The sequence below is a fragment of the Theobroma cacao genome, chromosome 7 (assembly GCF_053813885.1).
Source record: "Theobroma cacao isolate CCN51 chromosome 7, ASM5381388v1, whole genome shotgun sequence".
Taxonomy (NCBI): domain Eukaryota; kingdom Viridiplantae; phylum Streptophyta; class Magnoliopsida; order Malvales; family Malvaceae; genus Theobroma; species Theobroma cacao.
The window spans coordinates 12,881,229-12,904,543 of NC_142645.1; positions in this window are offsets into that span (position 1 = coordinate 12,881,229).

Here is a 23,315-nt window from a genome sequence, read left to right on the forward strand (position 1 = left end):
GGCTTCTTCTTTCTTTCTTTCTCCTTTGCCGACCTCTCACCTCTCTCTCTCTTCTTTTTTTTTTTCTTTTGCTCTTCTCGTAGATTTCCCCTCTTTTTATTTTTGTCTGTGTCTTTTTAAAGAGCCGGGTTGTCCAAAAATTTGGACAACCCGGCGAGGGGGGGGTTCTGGCACCAGGGAGTTGGTGGCCAGAACCCCTGGTGCGTAGTGGTTGGGGACTTGATGGGAAAGGATGGTGCGCCCAGCCATCCCCTTTTTTTTTTTTTAATTATTATTATATTTTTTAATATACTTTTTTATATTTTAGTTTATTTTATTATTTATTATATATATATATATATATATATATATATATTTTAGGGTGTCTACAGTTGCCCCTCTTTGTACATTCTTGAGAATCAAGGATAGTGCAAAGACGTAGACACCATATTTGGCTTATCTCGAAGCCAGTTGGTTTAATCAAATCGATTTAGAATCGACTTATCTCAAAATAAGTTTGATTTTAAACAAAAATGAAATTTCTAGACTTGATCTGGGCTTGACCCATGTTAGAACAAATTCAATTAAAATTCTTAGACTTAATCTTAGCTCGACCTATCTCACAACAGGTTCGATTTGAACAAAATTAAAATTCCTAGACTTAATCTAGGCTCGCCCTATCTCACAGCAGGTTCGATTTAAACCAAATTAAAATTCCTAGACTTAATCTAGGCTCGACCTATCCACAACAAGTTCGATCTAAACATTGAAATTCCTAGACTTAATCTAGGCTCGACCTATCTCACAACAGGTTCGATTTAAACATTGAAATTCTTAGACTTAATCTAAGCTCGACCTATCTCACAACAGGTTCGATTTAAAAATTGAAATTCCTAAACTTAATTTAGGCTCGACCTATCTCACGACAAGTTCGATCTAAACATTGAAATTCCTAGACTTAATCTAGGCTCGACCCATCTCACGACAGGTTCGATTTAAAACAAAATTAAAATTCCCAGACTTAATCTAGGCTCGACCTATCTTACAACAGGTTCGATCTAAAAATTGAAATTCCTAGACTTAATCTAGGCTCAACCTATCTCACAACAGGTTCGATTTAAATTCTTTAATGCTAACTTAATTGGATTAACATGGAATGAAAAAAACTCAAATTTTTCCATCAAAGTTTTACAATCTCAACCCTTTAAGTTGAATGACTTTCTACCTTCGATGCTTGGGACATGAATTAATTTTGATTCTTGTCGAGTGCATGGCTAGGCATGTATGCATGATTGACATGATAGAATGTTTTTCATGTTTATGATTAAGGTTCCAAGACCTTCTCGCTTCATTCGATTTTTCACTGCAACTTTCGATCTTCTTTGCCTGTTTTCTTTCTTTCTGTAGAATTCAGGTAACTCCAGACTTTCCCTTAAGTACCCTCTCCTTTGACATTTGACTTTGCCTTAGGTTCAGGGCTCTGCCATTCCTTTTTCATCCTTAAGTCTTTTGCTGAATAGTGAGTGTAATTTCTTGCTTAATTAGTTTATTTCTTTTACCAATCATCATTCATTTCCATGACAATCATTATGTGAATCATGGGATGGTAAATAACGAAAGAGTTGAAATAAAGAGGCGAAGAAAAACTTCATATATGAGGAATCAAATAGTTCAAGGTAAACAGAATTTACAGGGCAGACATTAGATCTTTTAAATAATGAACACCCAGACCACTAAAAGAAAACAATCTGATATTCGACTTCAAGAATTGTCCTCGATTGATGCTTTGATCAAATCTGTAGGTTGCAGATTCCTTAGCTTCCCCTTCTTTGTGAAATTGTGGAGCTCCATCCATGGTGTATTTAGGCTGACATCCCCAAATTCCATTCTATCTTCCTGTTTTTTCGGCCTCAAGCTGCCCTTTTTCGGGTTTTCGGCATGAGCCTCCTCCCTTAGGTACGAGCTGCCCTTTTCGGGTTTTCAACACGAACCCCCTCCTTTAGGCACGAGCTGCCCTTTTCGGGTTTTCAGCACGAACCCCTTCCGTTTTTTTTTTTTTTTTTTTAGGCATAGTACTTCTTCACCGTATCCGCATTTATTGGATTAGGCAGATCTCCCCCATCCATGTCAACCAAAATCAAAGCTCCTCCTGAAAAAGCCTTCTTTACCACGTATGGCCCCTCCCAATTCGGCATCCACTTTCCCCGAAAATCAGTTTGATTAGGGAGTATTCTCTTAAGAACTAACTCTCATTCTCGGAACTGCCTGGGATGAACTTTTTTCTCGTATGCTCGCATCATCCTTCGTTGGTACATCTGACCATGACAAAAAGCCGCAAGCCTTTTTTCCTCAATCAGATTCAACTGTTCGTAGCGGGAGCGGACCCACTCAGCATCTTCCAGTTCTGTCTCCATCAACACCCTCAACGATGGGATTTCTACTTCAACAGGTAGAACTGCTTCTGCACCGTATACTAATGAGTACGGAGTTGCCCCGGTGGAGTTACGCACTGAAGTTCGGTATGCATGTAAGGCAAAAGGAAGTTTCTCATGCCAGCCTTTATAAACTTCAGTCATCTTTTCGACAATCTTTTTGATGTTTTTGTTGGCCGCCTCTACTGCTCCGTTCATCTTCGGACGGTAAGTTGTCGAGTTATGATGCTTGATCTTGAATTTAGCACAAACATCCTTCACCATCGCACCATTCAAATTGCTTGCGTTATCCGTAATGATCCTTTCTGGAAGCCCATACCGATATATGATCTCCTTTTGGATGAACCTGCACACCACCTTTTGTGTCACATTGGCATAGGAAGTTGCTTCTACCCATTTCGTGAAATAATCAATGGCCACTAATATGAATCGATGTCCATTAGAGGCTTTTGGCGTAATAAGTCCAATCACGTCCATTCCCCACATTGAAAATGGCCAAGGTGCCGTGAAAACGTGCAATGGGGCTGGTGGAGCATGGATTCTATCGGCGTATACTTGAGACTTGTGGCATTTTCGAGCAAAGTTTATGCAGTCTGATTCCAATGTCAACCAATAATAACCAGCTCTCATAATTTGTCTAGCCAACATATGTCCGTTAGCATGAGCTCCACAAGTTCCTTCATGGACTTCTTTCATTATTTTGTTGGCTTCCGCAACATCCACACATCTCAAGAGTACTTGATCTCGACTCCTTTTGTAGAGCACTTCTCCGCTAAGGAAGAAACCCATTGCTAATCTTCGAAGAGTTCGCTTGTCATTATCCGTGACATTCTCAGGATATGCCTGATGCTTCATGTATTGCATGATATCATGATACCACGGCTTACCATCAACCTCTTCTTCAACATTCAAGCAGTGTGCGGAGACTTCACGAACTTCTAAATCAAAAGGGCGTACGTCGGCCGCCTCTTTTATTTTGAACATCGCTGCGAGGGTGGCCAAAGCATCAGCAATCTGATTCTCTTCTCGAGGCAAATGGTTGAAGTTGATTTCTTTGAACTGTTTGCTTAATTCTGTAACCAGCTTTTTATATGGAACTAGTTTAGGATCTCTAGTTTCCCATTCACCTTTCATTTGACATATCACTAAAGCCGAATCTCCGTAAACATCTATCGCGTCAGCCTTCATATCAATTGCTGCTTGTAATCCCATTACCAACGCCTCATACTCCGCCATATTGTTAGTACAATTGAAATTCAATCTCGCTGTGGTTGGATAGTACTTTTCATTTGGAGAAATCAACACTGCCCCAATTCCGTGCCCCAAAGCATTGGATGCTCCATCAAAATACACCTTCCATGGATTAAGTTCATTGGGACCAGCCTCTTCTATATGCAAGACGGCCATCAAATCTTCATCTGGAAAATCGAAACTTACAGATTCATAATCTTCATTAACTCGATCTGCAAGGAAATCGGCGATGGCGCTCCCTTTGATTGATTTTTGGGACACATACACAATGTCGTACTCAGACAATAGCACTTGCCATCGAGCTATTCTTCCGGACAGGCAGGGTTTTTCAAAAATATACTTGATGGGATCTAATTTCGCCACCAACCATGTTGTGTGATACAACATATACTGCCGGAGCCTCTGAGCGGTCCATGCTAGTGCACAACACATCTTTTCGAGCGCAGAATATTTAGACTCATACTCCATGAATTTCTTGCTCAAGTAATATACGGCTCGTTCTTTCTTCCCAGTTTCATCATGTTGTCCCAATACACATCCCATAGAATTCTTGTTCACAGTCAAATACAGAATGAGAGGTTTTCCGACCGTCGGTGGCATCAACACCGGTGGATTTGTGAGGTATTCTTTGATTTTATCAAAGGCTATTTGACATTCTTCATTCCACTCTCCTGGGTCTCGTTTCCGAAGCAGCTTGAAGATTGGATCACATTTGCAGGTGAGCTGGGATATGAATCGAGCAATGTAATTCAGCCTCCCTAAAAATCCTCTCACTTCTTTTTGCGTTTTGGGAGGTGGTAGCTCTTGAATAGCTCGTATTTTATCCGGGTCCACTTCGATTCCTTTTTCACTGACTATGAACCCCAACAATTTCCCAGAGGTTACACCGAAAGTGCATTTTGTCGGATTCAATTTGAGCTGGAACTTCCGTAATCTCTAGAACAGTTTCTTGAGATTGACAGTATGATCCCTTTCTGTATGAGATTTTGCAATCATGTCATCCACGTATACCTCTATCTCTTTATGCATCATATCGTGGAACAAAGCTACCATTGCCCTTTGGTAAGTGGCGCCTGCATTCTTCAATCCAAATGGCATTACTTTGTAACAAAACGTTCCCCTCATGGTCACGAACGTTGTTTTTTCCATATCTTCGGGTGCCATCTTAATCTGATTGTAACCAGAAAAGCCATCCATGAATGAGAACAAAGCATGTTTTGCCGTGTTGTCCACAAGAGTATCAATATGTGGCAAAGGAAAGCTATCCTTCGGACTCGCTCTGTTCAAATCCCTATAATCGACGCACATTCGAACTTTTCCATCCTTCTTAGGAACTGGAACTATATTAGCTACCCATTCAGGGTACTTAGCCACCTCTAAAAATCCAGCATCGAATTGCCTTTTTACTTCCTCTTTAATCTTCAGCAACATCTCTGGCTTCATCCTTCTCAACTTCTGTTTAATAGGCTTGCAATCTGGTTCCAAAGGTAACTTGTGAACAACCATGTCAGTATTAAGACCTGGCATGTCCTGATATGACCAAGCAAACACGTCCACATATTCACGGAGCAATTCTTTCAGCTTCTGCCGTTCATCTGATGACAGCGAGGTGCCAATCTTAACCTCTTTCTTCTCTTCCCCATTTTCGAGGTTAATCATTTCTGTGAGTTCCTGATGAGGTAAAATCTCCTTTTCTTCCTGTTCCAACATTCTCGACAAATCAGGGGGTAAGCTATAGTCATCCACCTCCTCATCATTTTTCAATTCATCAATGTTCGGAATTATCTCAAAATCGATATTCAAATCGTTGTCTAGATTGTCTTCGTGTTCATTATTTAAAGACCTGTAAACAGGTGAAGTTGGACGGGTGTATGGGCAAGTATTTATTGGCTAAAAGAATAGATGAAAAGAAATATGCAAAAAGATTGATGAATTATGAAACACATTATGCATTGTCATTTATTCAAATGATGAAGGTAACAGAAAGCCCTACTTAAACAGGAAATTAATCTTAACACCCTTGGGCATAGGCATTTAGATAAAATTGTTCATTACATTTTGGAAGACTTAAAGATGATGGGCAGTTCCGTGGCTGTCCAATTGCTTAGCTCCTCTCCTGGCAGTACTGGATACACCATAGGGATCTTCCCATCAGGTTCTTCATCTGTGATCATATGGATTGATAGCTCATCAAATATCCGTAGAACCTGATTGACCTTTGGTGGCGCTTCGGGATGAATGAAACATACAGAGCGAAAAGTCTCATATAGGTGTGGGATGGTCCGTTCCCCGAATTCTTCTTTTGAGCTGTCAGCTTCCTTCTCTCTTCTTTGATAGGCTTGTACCCCAAACCAAACCTTTCTTCGTTCTTCATTGGAGTCAGAGGACGGTTAATTCCTTATAAATTCTTTTCTAACCCCAAACCAGCACGGCATCCTTTACCCATAGTCTGCTTAACTCCCATTTTAGTGGCTACTGACAAACGAGGGGTCGGTATCACTTTTCTTTCCCCCACATAAGTAGCATTAACAAATTCAAAAGATCTAAAAGAGCATTCTGGGACTTCTTCTGTTGCCTCTACATAGGGAGCAGATGATGGTTGAATAGCTAGTATGTCTTCCTCCGCACATACACTTATCAGTTGGCCTTCAGCTATGAATTTAACTTTTTGATGAAGGGAAGATGGTATGGCTCCAGCCATATGAATCCATGGACGCCCTAACAAGCAATTGTAGGACGGGGCAATGTCCATGACTTGAAATTGGACCTCAAAAATGCAAGGGCCAATTTTTATCGATAGTTCAATGTCCCCTACCACCTCCCTTGTGGTCCCGTCGAAAGCCCTTACAACCATGCGGCTGGTTCTCATATACGACACATCTACTGGCAACTTGGTTAAAGTAGAGCGAGGCATGACATTTAAAGCGGAACCATTATCGACCAAGACCCTAGGTACGGCATGGTCCTTGCATTTGATGGTAATATGCAGCGCTTTGTTACTTCCTCGACCACCCGATGGTATTTCTTCATCATTAAAGGCAATGAAGTTTCCCACTGTAATGTTCCCCACGATGTGGTCTAGCTTTTCCACTGATATATCTTGTGCCACATAAGCTTGGTTCAAGACTTTGAGCAGTGCGTTCCTGTGTGCTTCTGAATTCAACAGTAAAGACAACAACGAGATGCGAGCGGGCATCTTGGTTAATTGTTCTACCACACTGTATTCACTGTGTTTGATAAACTTGAGAAATTCACCCGCTTCTTTCTCGGTGACAGGATTTTTGACCTCATTGTTCGGGGCAACTACGGATTCGTCAACTTGGTCCTTGGAAAAGGTATCTGCTTTCTTTAGGCTTTCCTCTCCCTGTGCTGGTTTCCCTTTTCCAACTCTTTCTGCTACCTCAGGGGAATAACATCGCCCACTTCGCGTTATACCCCCCACACCAGTTAGGTCTTCAAAAGATGCTTGGGGGGCGGATGAAGCTGTGCCCAAAATATTACACTCATAATTCCATGGGACAGCCTTATCACTCTTGTAAGGGAATGGGTTGGGGACTTCGATGGTGATACCATTTCTGATCATAGTTGGGGATGTATCATTCATCGGGCTTCTGTTTTCTTCATAGAAGATGGTGAGAGGTTTAGGTTTGTTTGCCCCGAATGAACTTGATGCCACTTCAGCTGGGGTGTCTCCATTTATGGTTCCGACCAAATTCTCTTCAGCTCCTTCATAAAACTCAATTATCGATGAATCCATCAATTCTTGCAACTTACGACGAAAGCCATCACAATTTTGAATGGAATGCCCAATTGCCCCCATATGAAATTTGCAAGAATAAGCGAGATCATGCCCCAATTCCTTTGTGTCGATGGGTTCTGGAGTGATGGCATTTATCTTGGACAACGCCTCAAACACTTTATCCATCGGCGTTTGAATCTCATCAATACCCTTTCTCACCCTTCGAATCATCCCTTCATGTATGGCATTCATAGTCGGTCTTCCATGATTAGGTAACGGGTTCCCATCAACACTCGAACTGTCTTTTTTGGCAAAATTTAAAAGCCCTGCCTTAATGAGCGCTTGGACCTTGTGTTTTAAAGCAGTGCAATTCTCGGTGGAGTGCCCTTGAATTCCAAAATGGTAATCACAATGCGCATTCGGATCATACCATTTCGGGAAAGGTGGTCGGAGTGGTTCTAAAGGGGTTCGAGCAAGGAGTCGATTTTCTATGAGTTGTGGCAACAATGTAGTGTAAGGGACTGGAATAAGATCAAATTTTGGTCTTTCTGGGGTAGTTTTAGGTCCTCTTTGACAATGGCCAGGATTATTGGTTGAAGCTATCGGCCTTGGTGGTGGAGTTTGTGGAAGAACATTGGTTTGAAATGTTGGTTGCGGGACGGGTTGGTACACATATGGGTTTTGTGTGATGTTGCCTATGTGCTGATAGAAGGGTTGGTATGGAGGGTACGGGTAATATGGGTTAAAGTTGTGGGCTTGTTGGCTATCGTGAGCGACTGCTTGCACATCCCCTTCTTTTTTCTTGGGCGTACTCCCTTTCTTTGAGCTGACAACTTCATGCCCTTCAATTTTTCCGCTTTTGATAGCTCCTTCTATTATTTCTCCCGATAAGACCAAATCTGCAAAGTTTTTCGTGGCATTGCCGATCAAGCGCTCATAGAATGGAGCTCGGAGGGTATTTATGAACAAAACAGTCATCTCCTTATCAGTGAGAGGTGGTTGAACTTGCGCTGCTGTATCTCTCCATCTTTGGGCATATTCCTTGAAGTTCTCGCTTTGCTTCTTCTCCATAGTTTGTAATGACAACCGATCAGGGACTAATTCAGCCACATGCTTGTATTGGGCTATGAAGGCTCTTGCTAAGTCTTTCCAAGTCTTAATACGGTTTCGATCTAGCTGTACGTACCACCGAGCAGCTGACCCAGTCAAGCTGTCTTGGAAAAAATGGATCAGTAACTTATCATCGTGAGACTGTGCCGCCATCTTCCGACAATACATAGTAATATGTGCCATGGGACATTTTGTTCCGTCGTATTTTTCAAATTCCGGAACCTTGAACTTGGCAGGGATCAATACATCCGGCACTAAGCATAGCTCGGTTGCGTCCATGGTACCAAACCTATCAACTCCCTCGATAGCACGAAGACGTTCTTCCAACAGATCATACTTTTTCTGGTCTTTTTCATTTTCCCCTGTTTGTGACGAGTCCTTTCTTAGTTTTTCTTGCTCTTTTGGATCGTCTAAATCTGGGACATTTATTGGTTCAGCAGGATTTATCCCAGAATATGGCCCAAATTGCCCATGAGTCGGTTGATGGCCTAGCGGGGGTGGTGCATTGTAATAGACGGGTGGGATCACTTGAGGGTGGACCCTTTGAGAGGTTTGGGCATGTGGTGGAGTGAACCCTGGGGGATAGGGTGGATCTTCCCTTTGGTTTCCACTGTCTTGTGCTGGTGGGTTTTCTGACGGAGCTGGCTCTTCGATCGCTCTTTTTCCTTTACTAAGACTCATCATCAATTCCATCATCTTTGCTAACTGTTCTCTCATTTCTTCCTGAGCTCTTTCCATTCTGTCCATTCGTTCTCTTTGTTCTTCTTCCATGATCCTTGCTCGCTGACGCGTATTATGAACACGTTGGTCACTTGGTTTAGGTGGTCGAGCTATTTTGGAACCTTATTATTGATCATAAACATGAATTAGATGCGTATTTGATGCATGAGTGAACCCATTATCTTTATTTTTACATGAAAATACTTATTGCCATGAAATGATGATTTATGCATGTATGAATGATTATGTACTAAAAGTATTCATCACATGACACCCAATCAACAAAAGTCATCCATTGCATAAGATATTTGTCTTAGATTACAACTCAAAGGCCATCTAGAAATATTCGCCAATCTTATTATAATGGCTATACACCTCATCTAAATACTTGATCAACTGTTGCTCTTGTTTTCCAACTGGAAAGATCTGGCTCCTTAATATGTCCGTTTTTCAAGCCATGCTTCTTGCCTTGTAAGCCACCTCCCTCATTTGCCAAACCAAGTAATCCATCTGGTCGTATTTCTCTGTATAAGCTTGTCTGTAAGATTCACCCCATTCTTGGATTCTGGTGCTCTGTTGCTTGAGGCGTTCATATTCCTGTTGATAAGTCGTCATGACCCCTTCGAGCTCTTCATACTCTTGTCTTATTAATTGGATGGACTCTTGTTGGAATCGCACTTGTCTTCTTAGCCCATCATTGTGCGTTTGAAGTTCGTTGTCTCGATTTTCTCTTACCTGTATTTCCCTTTGAAGTTCACTGGTTGTGGCAGAAAACTTATCATTCAGGCTCTCATACTTCCCTTCCATTTTTCAGACTTTCTTTCTTTGCTCACTTACTTCTCTTTTCATTTTCTCACACTCTTTTTGGAGGTCTTCATACCGTTGCTTCCAACTGGCATTTTCAGCTTCGGACTTCTTTCGAGCCAACTCACTTTCGAGCAAAGCGTCTCGTGGTTCTGGATCAACTGGGCCACGTAGTGCATCTTCTTTCGGATATACCACATCCTTAACTCGTTGGTCATGCCATATCTGATATCCGGTAGTCACTTCATCGGTGTACCTCCCTTGATCAACTCGGCTAGTTTTCTTCCAAGCTTGCGCAATTTCCTCGATCCTTTTCAAAAAACCCGGCTCCCCATAAGCAAACTCTAAAGTATTAAGTCGGTGTGTCATCGGTACAAACTGTTCTGACCCAAATTGTCTTCTCACCATAATTGGGGCGTAACTGATTGCTCCCCATGGCCCCATTAACGGTACCCAAGGTTCATTTCCGCATTTGTACAAGACCGGGTGATGCGGCATCCACGGGGCTCTCCATGTTACTTCCACACTCATGAGTTCTCGAAGTCTAGAGATCCATTGTTCCTTAGTCCTATTTTCTGGCCATTCACTCTCACAAAATTCTCTAATAGGGGCGGTTTGCGGATGAAATGGCTTTTTGAACTTATCGACCTTACATTCAAAGTGGCTCACTATCCAGATGGAAAGAAGCTGTGCACATCCCATAAATCGTCCCTCACCTTTTCTTCTGCAGTAATTCAGTGATCTGAGAGTTTTCGCTAGAATAGAGGGCGAAGGATTGGCCTTAATGATGACTTGCTCGAAGAAGTCTATAATTCCGACTTCTATATGCCCCAAAACTTTGGGGAAGACCACTAGCCCATAAATTCCCAAGGCCATCACAAGCTGTCCTTGCTCGGTGTCCCGTTGCTTCATGATATAACTACGTAGAAAACTCCACGGGATACATTCATTGTCCCATTTTTTCCTTAGGTTCTGATCAACTTCCGCCGAAGTAATACCCATCATCTTGGCTAACTTTCGCCTGTGTCCGGTCTTCTGTCCTCTCCAATATATCTTGTCCGGGTTATCGAGATCGATTTGCAGGAGTGCCGAGTATTCTTCGATTGTGGGGACCATATCCACCTTATTGAACACGAAGCATCTATACGACGGATCCCAAAACTGCACAATGGCCTTCAACAACTGTTCATCTATCTGGACCTTGAGGAGTCGAGCTATGTGGCCATATTTCCTATCAAAATTTGTCCGAGTGGTAGCCCCCCACTTATCCCATATGTTGAGCAAATCGGTGAAGTCGTTCTGTTTGAGATCAAGGTGGACCCTATCAGGTAGTGATGAGAAGTGATCCATTGACAAACAATCTCCTTCACTTTGTTGGGCACTTGCCATATGCTGAGTCACTTGATAAATTCCATCGTAACTTGAGGATGGCCATGATGACTCCATGTATGCAACTGGATCTACTCTGTTAATGGTTGTCAGGTGACAAATACTTTTCCTATTATGATGCAAATATGCATATGACAGAAAATTCAAGTTAGCACTATAAACAAAAATTCCAAAAGATGAATGAAAGTAATTAATAACCTGATACCTTTATTATTCGCGGAGAAGAATTTAGAACAAGGGGATTATGAAAATTCCTTCATGTGTACCTAGTCAAAAGGTATATACTCACGGGTGAAGCTCTACCTAAGCAAAGACGACTCTCGGTATTCTACATGCTGAGTTTGGGTTGAAAAATGGAGCTAAAGGTTCCCAAATCGCTCCTCACTGTCGTCCACACGGACTAGTAAGGCACCCCGGTCCTCACCCATTACAGGCTTCAAACGGACTAGGTTCGATTTGAGTGGGAGTCTTCACTAGCCCATGTGGAGGTTATCACCTCACGAGAGCGTAGCTACTTAACTCCCTCCTAATTAAGGATAAAGCCCGGGTGGAAGGCTTATGCATGAATGCAAGATGTGTAGTGTGTGAGAAGGAATATACCGACCTTGGATCAATAATTTCACATTCCCCTTATCCTAAATTTCCCGCAATTATTAAAATAGTGAAGTAATAATAACAAATAAATAAATGCACTAAACAAAAATATGCAAAATTAATGCTAGGGAAAACAACAAATTATTCAAGGCTAAAGATAACTTATGATTAATTAATGGCTTGACTATCGATATCCCCAGCGGAGTCGCCATCTGTCGTGACGTGCGGGTCCGGGAACCCATCCCCCAGACGCGGGTGAAAATTAAAATCTCAAAGTGTGGGAGTCGCCACCAATCCTTTTTTATCTAAGGTGTGATTGGTCACCTATTAACCCGATTCTTAATCGACGAAGTCCTAAATTAATTTTAGGTCCGTCGAAAGAACGAGAACTGGTCCATGTTTTAGAGATGGGTTCGGGAGTGCGATTACGCACGGAGAAGGGTTAGCACCTCCGTGACGCCCGTTCTACGAACGGTACCATTTAATCTTAAGTTATCTTAATATAGCATTTTCTTAGTTTAATCCCTATTTCATTAATTAAATTTTTTATTGAATTGTCAGACTGAGTTTTTCACTTGGTCTTACGTATGCATATGATGCAAGCGTAGAATGATGTCGTGACTTGTTTATTTTAAATGATGGAGTCGGTAATCTTTTATTGAAAAATTATTCGAAGACTATCCCAACGCTTTGGTGAAGTCTCGAAATTCTCCTCACCTAGAGATATCCCTGGAAGAACTCGTCTCTACGAGCTCCTCGGGGAAATCCCATCATCGGGATTTTCGCGCCATTTGCAGAATAAAAGTGGCATGCAATGACATTATAAAAGGATGGTATGTACATGTACGCGTTTATTGATTATTTAAAAATTTTGATTATTTGTTATTTTTTATTTTTTATTTATATATATACTTTATTTTTTGGTCTTCTATTTAAATCCATATTTGTTGTTGGTCAATTTTTTTTTACTTGATTACAAAGCTTATCTAATAAATAATTAATTAATTTTTAAACGATTTGATTAACTTTATTTAGTAATATTTATTTAAATTAATTCGAATGTAACAAAATTTCCTACATATATTATTTTTTAACCATGACTATTTGACTTAACGGGTATTGGAGTTTAGAGTTCGGACTTATCCCGACGCTTCGGTGAAAATCCGTCTCGAACTTTGCACCCAAAAAAAATTCACTTAAAAAAAAGCAACTCTTTGCCTTTCTTAAGTGAAATTTTTCCAATAATCATTTTATTTTTTCATTCATTTTTTATATATATATATATATATATATATTTATATTCGTATCATGTATTTTTGTATGTATATTATATTTACAACTATCTAAATATATTTATAATATAACTATTTCTTTCTCTTTTTTTATTTTATTTTTCGCATTTACTTACTCTTGTTATCGTTATTATTATTATTTAATTATTTATTTGATTTCTTAAATATATTTTTTCTTATTTATTATTTTATAAATACATTTATAATTTTTGTAAAAACTATATTGAATGTTAATAAAATTAATACTAATAATATAATAACTCAAATAATATAAAATACAAAACTTACCTAATTTTGAGTCCGACAAAATCCAGGTGAATTCAAGAGCCCACACTTTTTTTCTTGTCTTGTTTCTTGGTCAACTTGCATTGTCTTCTTTTTTATTTTCCTTTCTTTCCTTTCTTTCTCTTTTTTCTTTTTCTCTTTCTTTTCTTCTCCCTCCCCGCGGGTCCCCATTCTCTTTTTTCTTTTTCTTCTTCCTTCCTTTCTTTCTCTTTCTCCTTCTTCTCCCCGTTGGCTTCTTCTTTCTTTCTTTCTTCTTCTCTTTCTCTCCTTTCTCCCTGCGGGTCCCCCTTCTCTTTTTTCTTCTTCTTCTTTCTTCCTTTCTTTCTCCTTCTCCTTCTTCTCCCCGTTGGCTTCTTCTTTCTTTCTTTCTCCTTTGCCGACCTCTCACCTCTCTCTCTCTTCTTCTTTTTTTTTTCTTTTGCTTGCCTTTTTTTTTTTTTTGCTCTTCTCGTAGATCTCCCCTCTTTTTATTTTTGTCTGTGTCTTTTTAAAGAGCCGGGTTGTCCAAAAATTTGGACAACCCGGCGAGGGGGGGGGTTCTGGCACCAGGGAGTTGGTGGCCAGAACCCCTGGTGCGTGGTGGTTGGGGACTTGATGGGAAGGGATGGTGAGGGGATGGCTGGGCGCATGCCCAGCCATCCCCTTTTTTTTTTAAATTATTATTATATTTTTTAATATACTTTTTTATATTTTAGTTTATTTTATTATTTATTATATATATATATATATATATATATATATATATATATATTTTAGGGTGTCTACATTATCATAACACCTCAAATACCATTATTTCACACTCACCTGGGCATGGCACTATCAATAGCTAAGATAATTAGCAGCGCAAACGCAATTATGGTCCACAAGGTCGAAACAATAAGCCACCTCTTAAATTTCAATTTTGTGATCTGCAAGGGCACATAGCCAAATACTACCCAAGCTGATGCAACGTTCTACTGGGCTTCCACCAACTTTGCAACATCTACCACTCCATTTCCCACTCATTAGGTACTTAACAAAAGTGCAAGTCATCATGTCACCAATGATCTCAATAATCTAAGTCTGCATTCTCATTATGATGGACTTGATTAAGTAAAAATAGGTGATGGTTCAAGTTTGCCCATAACTCATGTTGGTTCTACCCAACTTCCCACATTTATTTCTTCCCTTCTTTTGCATGATGTTCTTTTAGTTCCAAAAGCACAATATAATCTTATTTCTATTTCTAAATTCTACCAAACCAATGATGTTTTTATTGAATTTCTTTTATTTTCTTTTTGTGTGAAAGACCTTATGATGAGGGCAAAATTAGTTTACGATCAAAGTAATGGCGATCTTTGCACCTTCTAGCCTACAATGAAAAATTTCTTACTTACCATTACAATTGCACTCTCCGCCACGTGATCCTCTCCACTTTAATGGCATGCTTATCTTGGTCATCCATCAATGAAAATTCTACAATAAGTTCATAAGGAAGTTGACTCCACAAATAAACCTAAGACTACACTTCATTGTTCCTTTTGTCAAATAAACAAAAGCTATAAATTACCTTTTCATGAATCCTCTGTAACATCTAATTCACCATTAGAGCTTTTTTATTTGGATGTTTGGGGACCTTCACCAATTACTTCGATAAATGGCTACTATTATTATCTCCTTTTTGCTGATCACTTTACTCATTATATTTAGTTCTTTCCATTCAATTTTAAAAGTGAAGTAGTTAACTTTTTTCCAAAATTTCGAGCTCAAGTAAAATCTTTCCTTAATCATAAAATACATTCTATATATACTAATGGAGGAACTAAATATAACAAACTCAAATCCTTCTTTCAACTCCATGGTATTTTCCACTATATTTTCCCATCTTACACTCCTAAACACATTGGTCTTGCTAAACGAAAACATTGTCACATTGTCGAAATAGCCCTTGCACTCCTTCATCATGCATCTCTTCCTGCAAAATTTTGGTGTTATGCTTTTGAAACAACTATTTATCTCGTTAATTGCATGCCAACACCAACCTTTCAGAGTGACACACCTTTTCATAGACTAGTCAACAAGCAACCATCATATAAATTTTTAAAGGTTTTTAAATGTCTATGTTATCCATGATGTCATCTATATGCAAGTCACAACTCCACCCATGTAGCACCCCCTTCATCTTTCTTAACTATTTTTCCCAACATCATGCTTACAAATGCTTTAACCCAGTTACCATAAAATTTATATCTCCAAACATGTTGTCTTTTTTGAAATAGTGTTTCCATTTTCTCAAAATTCCACAACTTCATCTTTATCCTTAACTCTCTCACATGGGCCCACACTTATTTCAACCAAAACCATCTTTCCACAATATTTAGACTAAATACATCTTCCTCTAAATCAAACACTTCATCCACATCTTCTTATCCAACAATACTTTTCCACATCCCATGACTTGCGATAAACTCTCCCACCTTTCCTCCCTTCACTAGATTTAATTCCAACCCATTCAAGTCGCATCTTTCCCTACTAATGTTGAAAATTTATCTAAAAAAATTGCTAATGCATCATGTGATCATGCACCAAGTCTACCATATGTTTCACCAATATATGATTGTGCACCAACGTTTGCTCCTTCACGGCCTGTAACTCGTTCTATGCACAACATTTGTAAACCCAATAAGAAATTTACTCTCACCACCAAACACCCTCTTTCATTGACCATTGAACCAACATGTGTCTCTATAGTAATGGAGTTTCTTGAATGCTCTACATTTTTTTTTTTTTATGTTTTTATGGCTTCCATGCCTCCAAATTAGACTCATCTCTTTTTGTTCTCCATCTAGGTAACACCCTCTTACATGCACTTGTATATGTGGATGACATTTTAATTATTGGTTCTTCCCTATCTGTCATCAATCATTGTATTTCCTCTTTGGCCAAGCAATTTTCAATAAAAGATGTGGGCTATCTTCATTACTTTTTGAGCATGGAGGTCATTCCAACCAAGACAAATTTACTTCTCAACTAGCACAAGTATATCTGTGACTTTCTGGAATAGACAACCATGGTTGATGCTAAAGAAGTTCAAACTCCACTTTTCATTAGCAATTCTCTCACTTTGCATGATGGCACCGCATTTGTGGACCCTTCCCAATACAGAAGTATTATTGCTACTCTCCAATATCTGTCAATGACCAGGCTTGACATTGCATATCTAGTGAATCATTTTGCTTAATTCATGCACAAGCCCACCATCATACACATGACAACTTTCAAACGTCTTTTGCAATATCTCAAAGCCACATATGCGATGGTCTTAACCTACACAAAGGGTGTCTATTTGCTCTTTATGCTTTCAGTGATTCTAATTGGTAGGCAACAAGGATGATTACACATCAACATCAGTTCATTTGGTCTTTTATGGTGGCAACCTCTTTTCTTAGAAATCCTTCAAACAACGTGCAATAGCTCAATCATCCACTGAAGTCGAATATCGATCTTTAGCCACAATTGCTGTTGAACTAACTTGGGTCTAATCCTTGCTTTCTAAACTTTGCATTCCAATTCTACAAATTTCCACTATCTACTGTGATAATCTCAACACCACCTATCTATCTCTAAATCAAGTCATGCACAGTCAGATGAAACACATAGCAATTGATGTGCACTTTATTTGTGATCTTGTCTAGCAAGGAACACTACGAGCTCAACATGTTTCTACATTAGATCAGCTTGCAGATTGTCTCACTAAACCTCAGTCCAGACAACGTCATCACCTTCTCAAGCACAAGATTAGTGTTCTTGATGGCACACCACTCTTACAAGGACGTGTTAGGGAGATGACTCCACAAACAAAAGATAATTCAAATCCTTTGAGTCACACTTTAGCTCCTCAATCATAGGAGTTGTTTCAACTTATTTTAAATTCAAATATATTGTGTTATCTTGTACAACTTCTCTATATATTAACTTGTACTCTATCACGTCAAAGATAATAAATTTTTCATTTCAAATATTTTATACAAATCATTAATAATGTATATAAAAAAGAATTTGATTTAATTCCATAAAACCACATGTTTTTTTCATTTTAGAGTAATTGAATCTCCAACCAATGATGGAACTCACAAGGGAATTGTATATTAAAATATTATTAAATAAATATTTAGATTTTAATTTTCCTACTCTTTCTCATTTTCTCATTTTTTTTCCAACTCTATATCTTTTTTACTTAATTTTTATATTTTTCTTAAAATATTATCATATACACAGTTGAATTTTTAAACTTTACAAGCGAAGTTAGAGGATTAACATATCTTATTATGATATATTTATGAAATTTTAAATGAAAATATGACAACCATATGATCTCGTTTGTGCAATTTAAAAACTTTTTCATCAATGTACTGTATAATAATCATCATTTTTCTTTTATCTTATTCTCCTTTCTTCTTCTCTCCCTTCAAGGTTGGCTAGGGCCAAACCCAACCCTAGAGCATTGATCAATATTAATAGAGAGAAAGGAAAAATAAAGGAATGAAACAAGGAAACAAAAAGAAACTAAAGAATAAAAATGACCTAGTTTCCATGTATCAAATTTGCCATGTGGACATGGCATAATTGATGGTATGTGGCAACTGTTATTAAAAATTAGGAAATCAAACTCTGAATAATTAATTTTATTTAATGAGCTTTATACATGGGAGATAATTTAGGTGCAAGAATTATTTCTCTTGTTGAGAATGTAGAATTAGTATTTTATAGGAATTATATTAAACTATCTTTGCATGGTTGCATTAATGCAAATAACTTAGGTTAAAAAAACTGAAAACGAGTGAAAACTGCCTTAGCATTCTCATTTCATTCTACTATTTTTATAATACAAAAGCGATTAATAAGATAAAGTAACAAAGGATTGCAAAAGAATTATAGATAAGATTAAATTAGAGTTCAACTTGTAAAGTTAGGTAAGGTTGCTCTGATCTTATTATCTTTGAATCTATCAACTTGAAGCTTTTTTCTTCTTATCTGTTTAATCACTTCTTATCAATTACTTAACAAATGGGGTTGATGATGCTTGTTCTCTAATATGCCTTGCAAGATGTGGGCACCTTTGGTGACACTAATCTTGGATAGAAGATCATATGAATGGAGCTTTGTACAAGGGTTTGGTAAGTGCATATGATATATTGGTGTATGTGAAAATGTGTTTGATATTAAGGTGTCCTTAATTAATTTTTTCTTTGACAAAGAAGTAACCTAAAATGAGGTGATTATCCTTGTGTGAAAAACATTATTTTTGTAAGTGAAAGTTGCACTATCCATAGATGGAGGATTGGAGATTGATACTTTGAAATCTTGAAGTAAAGATTTAATCCACATGACCTATGAAACAACAATTGCAATGGCTTTATATTTGTTATTTAGGAAGAGAAAACTCAACATATTTCATTCATAATACAACATCTATATATATAGCCTAAACATCTCTAAAATAGGAAAATAATAAAGAAAATAAAATCCCTATAATTATGATGATTCCCAATCCCTATAATTATGATGATTTCTAATTCCTATAATCACGTTTATTAATAAAAAAATATTTACACATTTCTAATTCTATAACACTCCCCCTTAAGTTGGAGCATAGATGTTAATCATGCCTAGCTTGCTACGAATATAATCAACTCGAGGTCCATTTAACGCTTTTGTGAAGATATCTGCTAGTTGGTCTTCAGTTTTAACATATCCTGTAGAGACGAATTTTTGCTAAATCTTTTCACGAACAAAATAACAATCAATTTCAATATGCTTAGTTCGTTCATGGAACACGGGATTGGAGGCAATATGGAGAGCAGCTTGATTATCACACCACAGCTTTGCAGGCAAAGAAGACTTAAGACCAACTTCACTTAATAGCTGATACATAAATACTACCTCACACACAATTTGTGCCACAGCTTTGTATTTTGATTTTGCACTAGACCGAGATACTACATTCTGCTTCTTACTTTTCCATGAGACTAGATTTCCTCCAATAAAAACACAATAACCTGTAGTGGATCTCCTATCACTCTTGGAACCTGCCCAATCTGCATCTGAAAAACATTCAATATTAATGTGTCCATGATTTCCATAAAATAGACCACATCTTGGAGCCCCTTTCAAATAACATAGGATTTGTTCCAAAACTGCCTAATGGTTAATTGCTAGAGCAGACATAAACTGACAGACAACACTAACAGAGTATGCAATATTAAGATGAGTCATCGTAAGATATTTTAATTTTCCAACCAGCCTTTTATACTTTTCAGGGTCTTTAAACAATTCACCATCTTCTTTTGTAAGTTGCAAATTAGGAGTCATTGGTGCATTACACGGCTTAGCACTTAATTTTCCTGTCTCAATCAACAAGTCAAGAACATATTTTCTTTGAGACAAGAATATACCTTTCTTACTCCTTGTCACCTCAACACCCAAAAAATACTTCAACAACCCCAAATCTTTTGTTTGAAACTGGGTATGAAGAAAGGATTTGAGAGATGAAATACTTGCAGTATCACTCCTAGTAATGACAATATCATCAACATACACTACTAGTAAGATTATGCCTACCTCGGATTATCTATAAAACACTGAGTGATCACACTTACTCTTCTTCATCCCAAACTCCTGAACTGCCTCACCGAATTTGCCAAACCAAGCACGAGGGCTTTGTTTTAGGCCATACAAGGATTTTCAAAGATGACAGACTTTTCCATACTCCCCCTGAGCAACAAACCAAGGTGGTTGCTCCATATACACTTCCTCTTGGAGGTCACCATGTAAAAAAGCATTCTTGATATCTAATTGATGTAAAGGCCAATCATAGGTAGCCGTCATAGAGATAAATAAACGAACAGAGGTAAGTTTAGCTACTAGAGAGAAAGTATCAGAATAATCAACACCATAAGTCTGGGCATACCCTTTAGCAACAAGACGGGCTTTAAGGCAAGCCACTAATCCATCAGGATTTACCTTTACAATAAACACCCATTTGCACCCAATAGCTTTTTTCCCAGCAGGCAAATCTACCAAATCCTAAGTACCATTACCATTTAAAGCCACCATCTCCTCTACCATAGCAACACACTAGCCAAGATGGGATAAGGCTTCATGAACAATTTTAGGAATTGAAACAGAATCCAAGGATGCAACAAACGAACTAGAAGAAGAAGACAAGTGATCATAAGAAACAAAGGATAAAATAGGATAAGTACACTGACGTTTACCTTTGTGAAGAGCAATAGGGAGATGAAGACTAGGATCATGATCACTGGAGATTGGATCTGACGACAAAGGGATTGGTAAAGGGCATGTGGTCTAAGCCTCTGGTCGTTTGGAATAGACTTAGACAATAGATGGTCAAGCAGGTGCAGGATCAGGTGCAAGAATATTTATGGTACTGATAGAATGGGTTACAATATAAGCTAGTAGATCATCTTCCTCCCCCTAACTATCATAACTAGAAGATGAGGAAAAGAAATGAGTATTTTCAAGGAAAGTGACATCTGCAGAGACGAGATATCGATTAAGAGTAAGAGAATAACATCTGTAACCTTTCTGAAGATGAGAATACCCAAGGAAAACACACTTGAAAGATTTTGGATCTAATTTGGTGACTTGGGGATGAACATCACGAATAAAACATGTACTACCAAATATCCTAGGTTCAATAGGAAACAAAGACTTGGAAGGAAAGAGGACAGTATCGGGAATATCACCATGAAGGACAGAGGAAGGCATTTGATTAATCAGAAAATAAGTTGTGGAAACAGCATTAGTCGAAGACTGTTTAGGAACTTTCATCTGAAAAAGAAGTGCTCGGGCTACTTCGAGGAGATGTTTATTTTTTCTCTCGGCAACTCCATTTTGAGAAGGTGTATCAATACAAGAAGATTGATGGAGAATGCCATTATAAATCATATAGGATTGAAATTTATCGAAAAAATATTTTTTGGCATTATCACTTCGCAATGTGCACACAAAAACATTAAATTGTGTTTTTATTTCAACACAAAAGGCACAAAAAATAGAGAATAATTCAAAACGATTTTTCATTAAGTATAACCAAGTGACACAAGAATAGTCATAAAAAAAAGTAACAAAGTATTTAACACTAGATTTAGACACAATAGGACAAGGACCCCAAACATCAGAATGGACTAACTCAAAAGTGGACATAACTCGTTCATTGACTCTAGACACTGAAGGGAGACGATGATGTTTGGCAAATTGACATGACTCACAATCCAATGAAGATACATTTTGAAATTGAGGACATAATTTTTTTAAGGAAGACAGAGAAGGATGTCCCAACTGACAATGCACCTCAAAAGGGGTCAATACACTTGAACAAGCAATGGATCTCGACACCTGTGTGTCAAGGTAGTATAGACCTCAAGACTCAAGACCTTTACCAACAATTCGCTTCGTCGTAAGATCCTAAAATAGACAAAATCAGGAAAGAATGAGATACAATAAATCAAGGCACGAGTGAGTTTACTAACAGAGATTAGATTAAAAGAAAACTTAGGTAGATTTAAGACATTGGACAATAAAATTGATGGAGTTGGATTAATAGTTCCAGAACCAAGAACACAAGAGGTTGATCTATCAACTAAAGTAACATTAGAGGAGGTTGTATGTGATTGAAAAGTGAAAAATAGATTCAAATTACCTGTCATATGATCTAAGGCCCCAAAATCAATGACCCATTTGAATGATGAGGAAATAAGACATGTAGTGGAGTTACTTGATTTGGCGATAGCTGTGATAGGAGAAGTAGTGGATTTTAATGATTCCCGGTACTGAGAGAATTGAGCAAATTCATTTGCAGAAACTAGAATACTCTTATCAGAAGATAAAGTATTAGAAGCTGCAACATTTGCTGATTGACCTCGCTAAGACTTATTTTGGAGTTTCCTGCAAAAACGCTTTGTATGGCTCGATTCATGATAATAATAGCACACAATTCCTCCTGACTCTTGACTATGACTATCAACATCGCAGTTACGATTACCCGTTCCTCATCTTTTGTTACAACTTCTATTATTCTGGTGACTTACAATAGCATTATTATTAGTTTGAGCCAATGTGAAGCTAGAGCTTTCTATACGAAGTACTCTTGTAAAGGTGTCATGCAGAGAGGAGATCTCGGAACTAGAAAGAATTTGAGATTTGACAGTCTCAAGCTCTGGAAAGAGACCTGCAAGAAAACTCATAACCGCCATTTGCTCCCGTTAAGCCTGTTGAACCTTTACATCAAGACTAAAAGGTAACAAAACATTAAGCTCATCATAAATTCTTTTAAAATCCATAGAATATGCAGTGAGAGACCTATCTTGTTTCTTTGCACGATAAAAAGCTTTACATACCTCATAAATACGAGAGATATTCCCTTTACCAGAATATAAAAAATCTAAATAATCCATCAACTCTTTAACAAACTCACAATGATTAATCAAGCTAATAATCTCACTATCAATGGAATTTCGAATCTGTAGGAACAACCGTGCATCTTCCCTCATCCAAGTTTGCCTTGTATTATTAATAGGAGGATCATTAGTAATATGATCATCCTTATCAATGCTTCTTAAATAGACCCGAACTGTCTTGCTCTAATCCAAATAATTAGAACCATTAAGTTTATACTCTTTGATCTTTGTCATCACAGGAATCACATTAGCCACTACC